General features: G+C 41.8%; 1 protein-coding gene across 2 annotated transcripts in view; it reads left to right on the forward strand.

Moving 5' to 3' along the window:
• The window catches only part of LOC123757610 (alpha-N-acetylgalactosaminidase), a 152,988-nt gene that overhangs the window by 87,068 nt on the left and 52,470 nt on the right, over positions 1-13,450 (forward strand). The window lies entirely within an intron of this gene.

A 13,450-nucleotide genomic window follows, 5' to 3' on the forward strand; every position in this document is an offset into this window, starting at 1 on the left:
CCTTGTATTTGAGTCTATATCTGATATGAGAATAAGGAAAAGCAGTGGTGCAAGGACTGTACTTTGAGGTACCGAGCTTTTAACTGCGATTGGACTCGATTTTATATGGTTAACTGTTAATCTTTGTGTTCTGTTTGACAGAAAACTGAGTATCCAGCGTCCTACTTTACCGGTTATTCCCATTAACCTCATTTTGTGTGTTATCACTCCATTGTCTCATTTATCGAATGCCTTTGCGAAATCCGTGTATACCACACCTGCATTCTGTTTTTCTTCTAATGCCTCAGTGATTTTGTCGTAGTGGTCAAGTAGCTATGAGAGGCATGATCTTCCTGCTCTAAATCCATGTTGGCCTGGATTGTGGAGGTCATTGGTTTCCATGAAATTAGTGACCTGACTCCTGATCACTCTCTCAAATACTTTTATTATATGGGACGTTAGTGCAACTGGTCTATAATTCTTTGCCAATGCTTTGCTCCCACCCTTGTGTAGAGGGGCTATGTCTGCTGCTTTAAGCGCATCTGGTATCTCCCCCCGTGTCCAAGCTCTTCCTCCACACTATACTGAGAGCCTGTGCTAGGCACTCAGTATAGGTTTGTGTGAGTCTCTTCGCCTGTGAATGTTTGTGTGAGTGAGCCTCTACGCCTGTGACTGTGGTGGTGGTGAGGCCGTGGCTGGTGGTGGTGGTGAAGTAGGGAATGTCCTAAAGAAGATATTATTACCTTGCGATGGTTCCGGGGATCAGCGTCCCCACGGCACGGTCTCCGACCAGGCCTCCCAGTTGGTCGTCTGGTTAGCCAGGCTGTTGGACGCGGCTGCTCGCAGCCTGACATATAAATCACAGCCTGGTTGATCAGGTATTATTTGCAGGTGTTCCTCAAGTTCTTTTTTTCAAATGTACTTACTGCACGTCTCCTTTTCAATGCGGTTATTTTGCAGTTCCTGCCATGCCTCCTACTCTCATGTGATATTTCCGTGTGCAGATTTGGAAACGGTCCCTCTACTATTTTCGAAGTGTAATTTATTATATATCTCGCCTGTGCTCTAAGGAATACAGATCCAAAAAAATTAAACAGTACAAATAACTTGTTTTACTTAGTGGATTCTATCAGTAAGGGATCTCTGCTGTCATTGTGCAACAGGAGTCCATCCTAGAGAGCACTAGCGTCTTGACAAATATCATCATTGGTATGGCATCCCTTGTGTGGAAGGTCCTTGTTATTCAACCTGTCATTTTTCTTGCAGTCGTGACAGCTATTTTATTATATTATTTAAAGGTGAGGTCTTCTGACATGATTACTCCTAGATCCTTTACATTACGTTAAGTTCATTAGTGGGATTTGGCTGTTTTTATGTAGTTTCCTGTTTTTATATTTTCGTTTTTTTGTATAGGGCAAAAGCTGGAACTGAAACTAAACATCATGTTATTTTTCGTGGTCATTGAATGACCCAATTAACATCAGATTGGAGGTTTGTTGTGTCCTCTATATTGTCTCTAATAAAAATCTTAGTGTTATCTGCAAATAATGATACAGTGCTGTAGTTTGTATCCTTGTCTATGTCTGATATTAGGATGAGAAAAAGTACCGGAGCAAGTACGGTACTTTTGGGACTGAACTTACCACAGCAGATGATCCGGAGTTTACTGTGTTGACTATTACACTCTGTGTTCTGTTCCTTAGGAAGTTGAAGATCCATCTTCCTACTTTGCCAGTAATTCATTTTGCACGCATTTTGTGCGCAATAATACTATGATCACATTTGTCATAAGCTTTTGCAAAGTCTGTGTATATTACATAAGCATTTTGTTTCTTTTTCATGACATCTAAGGCCATGTCATAGTTGTCCAGCAATTGTGAGGCAAGACCTGTTCTGAACACGTGTTGTCCAGGGTTATGGAGACGCTGTGTTCCATGTATTTTGTGAACTTAGATCTCAGCACTTTTTCGAAAGATTTTGATATTATATTAGTGCAATCGGTCTATAATTTTCACCTTAACTTTCATAATACACTTTTTTATCATATTGTATTCATCTGAAATGATTACATCAGTGTAGAAGGTATACCAAACCTGTTATGGCATCGGCGAGAGTTTTTGTGGAGAGTGAAGAGTAAGGGAAAGTTGAATTAGCTGCCAAGAATGAGGCTACTGTATCAGTGCGATTGTAAAGGTTAGAAAATTTTGTTAAAATGATTCAGGGTTGCTTTTTATGTCTATTTTCATGTCTATTATGGCGTTTTATGTCTACTTTTATATAATTTACCTTGAGTGGAGATATTAACGAGATATTTACTTGTGTGTTCCTGAGAGTGTTGGATTGTGGTGTAGTGTTGACGCAACTGGTATTGTGTTCCTTACCCAGCGTGGTGCTGGTTGACCCGGCGGGTTGACCCGGCCTCTGAACAGGTTCTGCATGCTGCAGGGAAACCAGCAATACAACTAGCACACTTGCCAGTATTTGTTTGAAAAATAAATTGACTCGCCATGGGAAAGGTATTATACCTGGAGGGGGTTCTAGGAGTAGTAATACTTCCCAAGACCGGGGCCAGGCTTGACTTGTGAGAGCTTGGTCCAACAGGCTGTTGCTTGGAGCGGCCCCGCAGACAATGGAGTGAAGGAGGGACAACAGAGTGAGGGAGCAGGCAGTGACGGCAGCCATGTGTCTGCTACTTACACAGCCTGGTTCAAAGAGGGAAGAGTAACGTAGCCTAACCTGCCTTGTACAATGATTGGAATTTTCACGCGAGTAGTGAGTTCGGTGTAGGCCAGCCGGTGAGGTGTGGAGCGGCCCGGGGTGCATGCAAGACCAGTTTTACAGTGAGTGTGCGCTTCGTGTCTGTTTGTGTGTTATAAGTTAATGCTTTTCTTTACCGTCCTTCTGACCTCCTTTGCTCATTCACATGCTCTTATCATACCGAGGTTCTATTGCAGAGCAGTGACGCTCCTTCAGGTGTGGGAAGGTAGTGAGGACACTACACACCACCTGACTCTTGTGACCAGGTGTGTGAGCCAGGTGTGACACAGCAACACCTGGTGTTAATGAGTGTATGACATGTGCTAATGGATGACTGTGGGAAGTGAGAGTAACTGTGTAGTGAGCAGCTCGTCACACACACTTATACTTTCCTCAGTGAAGCATACTTACTTGTCACTGGATCTCCCCTTCTGAAAGTCACATCATAAGTTAGCAGGCTTGTTCTCTATCGATCCTCTTCCAAATTTTGACTTGAGAGCATCTTAGTAAGTTTCAAGGAAACTTTAAACAATTACGCATAGGCATAAATCAAGGAATGACAATCATTTTTATTTTTGGTCAGTGCTTTCAAGGTTCTGGGAAATACTGTTTACTCAATGTCTGAAAAACTCGACCAAAATGCTTCATACATTACACACGAGTATCCCTCGCATGTATACAATATTACACACGAGTATCCCTCGCATGTATACAATATTACATACGAGTATCCCTCGCATGTATACAATATTACATACGAGTATCCCTCGCATGTATACAATATTACATACGAGTATCCCTCGCATGTATACAATATTACATACGAGTATCCCTCGCATGTATACAATATTACATACGAGTATCCCTCGCATGTATACAATATTACATACGAGTATCCCTCGCATGTATACAATATTACATACGAGTATCCCTCGCATGTATACAATATTACATACGAGTATCCCTCGCATGTATACAATATTACATACGAGTATCCCTCGCATGTATACAATATTACATACGAGTATCCCTCGCATGTATCCAATATTACATATGAGTATCCCTCGCATGTATACAATATTACATACGAGTATCCCTCGCATGTATACAATATTACATACGAGTATCCATCGCATGTATACAATATTACATACGAATATCCCTCGCATGTATACAATATTACATACGAGTATCCCTCGCATGTATACAATATTACATACGAATATCCCTCGCATGTATACAATATTACATACGAGTATCCCTCGCATGTATACAATATTACATATGAGTATCCCTCGCATGTATACAATATTACATATGAGTATCCCTCGCATGTATACAATATTACATATGAGTATCCCTCGCATGTATACAATATTACATATGAGTATCCCTCGCATGTGTACAGTATGTGTTGGTGAACATGTTTAGGGTTGGTAAGACGTTAAGTAGAGCTGGCGCTGTATCAGAAATGTGACTTAAGCCACGAAAATTGGACTTATGCTGTCATGAGAACTCTCTGTTATATATGCTTCAGGCGATGAAAGTATTACTATTACTTTCCATTGTGGGTATACAGCTGTTTATGGTTATTATTAATAGCAAAAACAATTATGATGTCGGTAATATACTTCCGTGAAATGACTTTGTTATTCATATATTGAGTTTATGCTTGCAGGTCCATTGTGAATTACAATCATACTTAGCCTATTCGACATTATTTAAAGTTTGAATTTTGGGAATATAACAAATATTTACTAACATTGTTGTGCCATAACTATTAATGCATTAGCGTAGGCATTCCTGGATGTTGGATGGTGAGTGTGGCGTCGAGGAGCACGTAGAGCAGCGGCTGATGGTAATGTGATCTAGAGCTTCGACAAAGGAATTAATTATACTCTCCCTCACAACATCTGTGATTGCCCTGTTGACAAAGATTTCGGACCAAATGACATGAGGTACTTTGAAGTCTGTAACTACGTATACTTACGAATATTGGACGATATTCTATACTGAGAGTTTGGTAGTGGAGGCTGGTAGCCTAGTCTCTCAAGGTGCTCCTTATCTTCTCTCCTCATACCATGGCATAACTAACCATGCTGTGAGATGCCATATTCCAGGAACCCATACTTAAACTTTGATCCACACACTCTGTAATCCTTCATATAGAATATGGTAGCAGCACATTGCTGTGTATATATAAGGTTGTTAATAATAAAACAAAAATACTACACCGATCATCATGCGCGAGCGGACATTTCGAAATACTGTAAAGATTAGATCTGTCGGTAAATCCTAGGGGACGTGAAAGCTAAAATCATTCCTAGTGTGTGAAATTTCACCTGGAAATATGTTTGAAATATGTTTATAAGACATAACTTGCTAAACTTCTTGCGTGTTTCATTTTGTGTATGTTCACTAATATAGTGAACAAATATATAGTAAGAGTTACTGGAAAACAATGAGCGAGGCAAACCTCTCACTGCTCCCTCTAACAAGTCAGCTGGTCTCACCAAACATTTCCACACTGATACGCCACACACTCCCAGCCTCAACCACTCACTACTTTCCTTCTGTCTGTCTGTCTGTCTGTCTGTCTGTCTGTCTGTCTGTCTGTCTCTCTCTCTCTCTCTCTCTCTCTCTCTCTCTCTCTCTCTCTCTCTCTCTCTCTCTCTCTCTCTCTCTCTCTCTCTCTCTCTCTCTCTCTCTCTCTCTCTCTCTCTCTCTCTCTCTCTCTCTCTCTCCTCTCTCTCCTCTCTCTCTCTCTCTCTCCTCTCTCTCCTCTCTCTCCTCTCTCTCCTCTCTCTCTCTCTCTCTCTCTCTCTCTCTCTCTCTCTCTCTCTCTCTCTCTCTCTCTCTCTCTCTCTCTCTCTCTCTCTCTCTCTCTCTCTCTCTCTCTCTCTCTCTCTCTCTCTCTCTCTCTCTCTCTCTCTCTCTCTCTCTCTCTCTCTCTCTCTCTCTCTCTCTCTCTCTCTCTCTCTCTCTCTCTCTCTCTCTCTCTCTCTCTCTCTCTCTCTCTCTCTCCTCTCTCTCCTCTCTCTCCTCTCTCTCTCTCTCTCTCTCTCTCCTCTCTCTCTCTCTCTCTCTCTCTCTCTCTCTCTCTCTCTCTCTCTCTCTCTCTCTCTCTCTCTCTCTCTCTCTCTCTCTCTCTCTCTCCTCTCTTCTCCTCTCTCTCCTCTCTCTCCTCTCTCTCCTCTCTCTCCTCTCTCTCCTCTCTCTCCTCTCTCTCTCTCTCTCTCTCTCTCTCTCTCTCTCTCTCTCTCTCTCTCTCTCTCTCTCTCTCTCTCTCTCTCTCTCTCTCTCTCTCTCTCTCTCTGTATGTCTGTCTCTCTGTCTGTCTGTCTGTCTGTCTGTCTCTGTCTGTCTGTCTCTCTGTATGTCTGTCTCTCTGTCTGTCTGTCTGTCTGTCTGTCTGTCTGTCTCTCTCTCTCTCTCTCTCTCTCTCTCTCTCTCTCTCTCTCTCTCTCTCTCTCTCTCTCTCTCTCTCTCTCTCTCTCTCTCTCTGTCTCTTTCTCTCTCTCTCTCTCTCTCTCTGTCTCTTTCTCTCTCTCTGTCTCTTCTCTCTCTCTCTCTCTCTCTCTCTCTCTCTCTCTCTCTCTCTCTCTCTCTCTCTCTCTCTCTCTCTCTCTCTCTCTGTCTCTTTCTCTCTCTCTCTCTCTGTCTCTTTCTCTCTCTCTCTCTCTGTCTCTTTCTCTCTCTCTTCTCTCTCTCTCTCTCTCTCTCTCTCTCTCTCTCTCTCTCTCTCTCTCTCTCTCTCTCTCTCTCTCTCTCTCTCTCTCTCTCTCTCTCTCTCTCTCTCTCTCTCTCTCTCACACACACACACACACACACACAGACCTATCCTGTTTCTGTTATACGTAAATGATCTCCCAGAGGGTATAGACTCATTCCTCTCAATGTTTGCTGACGACGCCAAAATTATGAGAAGGATTAAGACAGAGGAGGACAGCTTGAGGCTTCAAGAAGACCTGGACAAGCTGCAGGAATGGTCGAACAAATGGCTGTTAGAGTTTAACCCAAGCAAATGTAATGCAATGAAGATAGGGGTAGGAAGCAGGAGACCAGATACAAGGTATCATTTGGGAGATGAGATACTTCAAGAGTCAGAGAGAGAGAAAGACCTGGGGGTTGATATCACGCCAGACCTGTCCCCTGAAGCTCATATCAAGAGGATAACATCAGCAGCATATGCCAGGTTGGCTAACATAAGAACGGCCTTTAGAAACTTGTGTAAGGAATCTTTCAGAACATTATATACCACATATGTCAGACTAATCCTGGAGTATGCGGCTCCAGCATGGAGTCCATATCTAGTCAAGCATAAGACTAAACTGGAAAAGGTTCAAAGGTTTGCCACCAGACTAGTACCCGAGCTGAGAGGTATGAGTTACAAGGAGAGACTACAGGAATTAAACCTCACTTTGTTGTAAGACAGAAGAGTTAGGGGGGACATGATCACCACATTCAAGATTCTCAAGGGAATCGACAGGGTTGATAAAGACAGGTTATTTAACACAAGGGGCACACGCACTAGGGGACACAGGTGGAAACTGAGTGCCCAAATGAGCCACAGAGATATTAGAAAGAACTTTTTTAGTGTCAGAGTGGTTGACAAATGGAATGCATTAGGAAGTAATGTGGTGGAGGCTGACTCCATACACAGTTTCAAGTGTAGATATGATAGAGCCCAATAGGCTCAGGAATCTGTACACCTGTTGATTGACGGTTGAAAGGCGGGACCAAAGAGCCAGAACTCAACCCCTGCAAGCACAACTAGGTGAGTACACACACACACACACACACACACACACACACACACACACACACACACACTTTTGTTAGGCCAAAGCTAGAATATGCAGCTGTTGTGTGGTGCCCATATCTTAAGAAGCACATCAACAAACTGGAAAAGGTGCAAAGACATGCTACTAAGTGGCTCCCAGAACTGAAGGGCAAGAGCTACGAGGAGAGGTTAGAAGCATTAAATATGCCAAAACTAGAAGACAGAAGAAAAAGAGGTGATATGATCACTACGTACAAAATAGTAACAGGAATTGATAAAATCGACAGGGAAGACTTCCTGAGACCTGGAACTTCAAGAACAAGAGGCCATAGATTTAAACTAGCTAAACACAGATGCCGAAGAAATATAAGAAAATTCACCTTCGCAAATAGAGTGGTAGACGGTTGGAACAAGTTAAGTGAGAAGGTGGTGGAGGCCAAGACCGTCAGTAGTTTCAAAGCGTTATATGACAAAGAGTGCTGGGAAGACGGGACACCACGAGCGTAGCTCTCATCCTGTAACTACACTTAGGTAATTACACACACACACACATATCAGGATGATAACCTGATAATTGTAAATACCTACAGCCCACCAGCAAGCAACACGTGGACAAAGGAAGAACTGGATGACAAACGAGAGGGCCTCATAATGGTCATGAGAGATATTATTGTACAAGCAGATAAAGATAAATCACGACTGTTGATACTGGGGGACTTCAACTTTAGAGCAATAGACTGGGAGGCCTATGAAGCAAGAACGGAGGACTTAAGGACATGCAGATTTGTGAACCTCATTCTGGAGACATTCTTGTATCAACACATAAAGCAAGCCACAAGAATGAGGGAAGGAGATGTACCGTCAGTACTGGATCTAGTATTCACCAGGAAAGAAGAAGAGATTTTTGACATCCAGTACCTTCCTCCCTTGGGAAAGAGTGATCACGTCCTGTTAGACATTAAATATGCTTTAAGATATCATCTAGAAGAAAATGGGGACATTGAAACAGTTGATAAACTCGATTTAAAGAGAGGCAACTATGGGGAACTTCGAATTTTTTTTAATGAGTGTAATTGGACAGAATTGTTGCTAGGCAGGGAAGTAAATGAAATGTATGCCAAATTTTTAAAACTATACGAGGAAGGCACACAAACATTCATACCAAAACAGAGATGCAGGACCAGAAAACAGGATTGGTTCGACAGAAATTGTGAGAGGGCAAGAGACCAAAAGACACAAAAATGGAATCAGTATAGGAAGAGGCCAAACCCCCAAACATACCAGCGATACAAAGATGCGAGAAACAACTATACAGCAGTAAGGAGAGAGGCAGAAAGAAATTTTGAAAAAGGGATAGCAGATAAATGTAAAACAGAACCGGGCCTATTCTACAAATTCATAAACAACAAATTGCAGGTAAAGGATAATATCCAGAGGTTGAAAATGGGAAACAGATTCACGGAAAATGAAAAGGAAATGTGTGAAACATTAAATGAAAAGTTCCAAAGTGTGTTTGTACAAAATGAAATCTTCAGAGAACCAGACACAATAAGAATTCCAGAGAACAACATAGAACACATAGAGGTGTCTAGAGACGAAGTGGAAAAAATGCTCAAGGAGCTCGGGAGGAACAAAGCAGCTGGCCCAGATGGCGTTTCACCATGGGTTCTGAGAGAATGTGCATCTGAGCTCAGCATTCCACTTCACCTGATCTTTCAGGCATCCCTGTGTACAGGAATCGTAGCAGACGTGTGGAAACAGGCTAACATAGTTCCAATCTACAAAAGTGGCAGCAGGGAAGACCCCCCTCAATTATAGACCTGTATCATTGACAAGTGTAATAGTGAAAGTATTGGAAAAGCTAATCAAAACTAAATGGGTAGAACACCTGGAGAGAAATGATATAATATCAGACAGACAGTATGGTTTTCGATCAGGAAGATCCTGTGTATCAAATTTACTCAGTTTCTATGATCGGGCCACAGAGATATTACAGGAAAGAGATGGCTGGGTTGACTGCATCTATCTGGACCTAAAAAAGGCTTTCGACAGAGTTCCACATAAGAGGTTGTTCTGGAAACTGGAAAATATTGGAGGGGTGACAGGTAAGCTTCTATCATGGATGAAAAATTTTCTGACTGATAGAAAAATGAGGGCAGTAATCAGAGGCAATGTATCGGAATGGAGAAATGTCACAAGTGGAGTACCACAGGGTTCAGTTCTTGCACCAGTGATGTTTATTGTGTACATAAATGATCTACCAGTTGGTATACAGAATTATATGAACATGTTTGCTGATGATGCTAAGATAATAGGAAGGATAAGGAATTTAGATGACTGTCATGCCCTTCAAGAAGACCTGGACAAAATAAGTATATGGAGCACCACCTGGCAAATGGAATTTAATGTTAATAAATGTCATGTTATGGAATGTGGAATAGGAGAACATAGACCCCATACAACCTATATATTATGTGAGAAATCTTTAAAGAATTCTGATAAAGAAAGAGATCTAGGGGTGGTTCTAGATAGAAAACTATCACCTGAGGACCACATAAAGAATATTGTGCAAGGAGCCTATGCGATGCTTTCTAACTTCAGAATTGCATTTAAATACATGGATGGCGATATACTAAAGAAATTGTTCATGACTTTTGTTAGGCCAAAGCTAGAATATGCAGTTGTTGTGTGGTGCCCATATCTTAAGAAGCACATCAACAAGCTGGAAAAGGTGCAAAGACATGCTACGAAGTGGCTCCCAGAACTGAAGGGCAAGAGCTACGAGGAGAGGTTGGAAGCATTAAACATGCCAAAACTAGAAGACAGAAGAAAAAGAGGTGATATGATCACTACGTACAAAATAGTAACAGGAATTGATAAAATCGACAGGGAAGGATTCCTGAGACCTGGCACTTCAAGAACAAGAGGTCATAGATTTAAACTAGCTAAACACAGATTCCGAAGAAATATAAGAAAATTCACCTTCGCAAATAGAGTGGTAGACGGTTGGAACAAGTTAAGTGAGAAGGTGGTGGAGGCCAAGACCGTCAGTAGTTTCAAAGCGTTATATGACAAAGAGTGCTGGGAAGACGGGACACCACGAGCGTAGCTCTCATCCTGTAACTACACTTAGGTAATTACACTTAGGTAATTACACACACACACACACACATATGTTAGAAACCCCCGGAGTCGGTGGCCGAGCGGACTGCACACTGGACACGTGATCCTGCGGTCCCGGATTCGATCCCGGGCGCCGGCGAGAAACGATGGGCAGAGTTTCTTTAACTCTATGCCCCTATTACCTAGCAGTAAATAGGTACCTGGGAGTTAGTAAACTGTCACGGGCTGCTTCCTGGGTGTGTGTGTGTGTGGTGTGAAAAAAAAGGTAGTAGTAGAGACAGTTGATTGACAGTTGAGAGGTGGGCCGAAAGAGCAGAGCTCAACCCCCGCAAGCCCAACTAGGTGAATACACACACACACACACACATTCTTCAGGGAACCAGACACAATAAGAATTCCAGAGAACAACATAGAGCACATAGAGGTGTCTAGAGACGAAGTGGAAAAAATGCTCAAGGAGCTATAAATAAGAACAAAGCAGTTGGTCCAAATGGAGTTTCACCATGGGTTCTGAGAGAATGTGCACCTGAGCTCAGCATTCCACTTCAACTGATTTTTCAGGCATCCCTGTTTACAGGAGTTGTAGCTGATGTGTGGGAAAAGGCTAACATAGTTCCAATCTACAAAAGTGGCAGCAGGGAAGACCCCCTCAATTATAGACCTGTATCATTGACAAGTGTAATAGTGAAAGTATTGGAAAAACTAATCAAAACTAAATGGGTAGAACACCTGGAGAGAAATGATATAATATCAGACAGACAGTATGGTTATCGATCTGGAAGATCCTGTGTATCGAATTTACTCAGTTTCTATGATCGAGCCACAGAGATATTACAGGAAAGAGATGGTTGGGTTGACTGCATCTGTCTGGACCTAAAAAAAGGCTTTCGACAGAGTTCCACATAAGAGGTTGTTCTGGAAACTGGAAAATATTGGAGGGGTGATAGGTAAGCTTCTATCATGGATGAAAAATTTTCTGACTGATAGAAAAATGAGGGCAGTAATCAGAGGCAATGTATCAGAATGGAGAAATGTCACAAGTGGAGTACCACAGGGTTCAGTTCTTGCACCAGTGATGTTTATTGTGTACATAAATGATCTACCAGTTGGTATACAGAATTATATGAACATGTTTGCTGATGATGCTAAGATAATAGGAAGGATAAGAAATTTAGATGATTGTCATGCCCTTCAAGAAGACCTGGACAAAATAAGTATATGGAGCACCACTTGGCAAACGGAATTTAATGTTAATAAATGTCATGTTATGGAATGTGGAATAGGAGAACATAGACCCCACACAACCTATATATTATGTGAGAAATCTTTAAAGAATTCTGATAAAGAAAGAAATCTAGGGGTGGTTCTAGATAGAAAACTATCACCTGAAGACCACATAAAGAACATTGTGCAAGGAGCCTATGCTATGCTTTCTAACTTCAGAATTGCATTTAAATATATGGATGGCGATATACTAAAGAAACTGTTCATGACTTTTGTTAGGCCAAAGCTAGAATATGCAGCTGTTGTGTGGTGCCCATATCTTAAGAAGCACATCAACAAACTGGAAAAGGTGCAAAGACATGCTACTAAGTGGCTCCCAGAACTGAAGGGCAAGAGCTACGAGGAGAGGTTAGAAGCATTAAACATGCCAAAACTAGAAGACAGAAGAAAAAGAGGTGATGTGATCACTACATACAAAATAGTAACAAGAATTGATAAAATCGACAGGGAAGATTTCCTGAGACCTGATACTTCAAGAACAAGAGGTCATAGGTTTAAACTAGCTAAACACAGATGCCGAAGAAATATAAGAAAATTCACCTTCACAAATAGAGTGGTAGACGATTGGAACAAGTTAAGTGAGAAGGTGGTGGAGGCCAAGACCGTCAGTAGTTTCAAAGCATTATATGACAAAGAGTGCTGGGAAGACGGGACACCACGAGCGTAGCTCTTATCCTGTAACTACACTTAGGTAATTACTCACTTAGGTAATTACACACACATACGCACGTACGCGCGTACATATGTATGTGTGTAACTAACTTTATATTGCACCAGAGAGATAAGGCCAATCTCTTGCAGTGGTCAAATGATAACTTATCACAACGTTCTCACCCATGGACCACTACAACAACATTCTCACCTGTGGACCACTACAACAACAACAATGTTCTCACCTGTGGACCACTACAACAACAACAATGTTCTCACCTGTGAACCACTACAACATTGTGCCAAAAGTCAGAAAGAGCTCAGTAGATATTAGCTTATTTCTAACCTATCATATTTGCAAGCTCAAGAAGAGAATCTTAAGAGAGGGAGGGAATTATCTGGGGAAAGCGCCAAGCCATTACGACCATAGCACTTGGAAGGGGTTAGGATAAGGATTTGGGATGGGACAGGGAAAAGGAATGGTCACTAACCACTTGGACGGTCTGGGATTGAACGCCGACCTGCATGAAGCAAGACCATCACTCTACTGTCCAGCCCAAGTGGTTGGGCAAATTCACCATCTTTCAGTAAACAATCTAGTAAAACCAACACAACATGGTTTTGCTAAATATAAATCCTGTCCTACCAACCTGCACACATTTTTGGAGACTGCAACAAGCTCTTCAGACAAAGAATTTCCAGTAGACATAGTATACATGGACTTGTCTATAATTTTTGATACATTACTACATGAAAGACTGGCAAAGAAATTACAAGCACATGGAATAAATTGTAAATTATTAGAATGGATTAAACAATGGTTAAAGTAAAGAAAGCAAAAGGTCATCCTAAATGGAAAATGTCTGACTGGAG

This window comes from Procambarus clarkii, chromosome 19 (genome assembly GCF_040958095.1).
Source record: "Procambarus clarkii isolate CNS0578487 chromosome 19, FALCON_Pclarkii_2.0, whole genome shotgun sequence".
Taxonomy (NCBI): domain Eukaryota; kingdom Metazoa; phylum Arthropoda; class Malacostraca; order Decapoda; family Cambaridae; genus Procambarus; species Procambarus clarkii.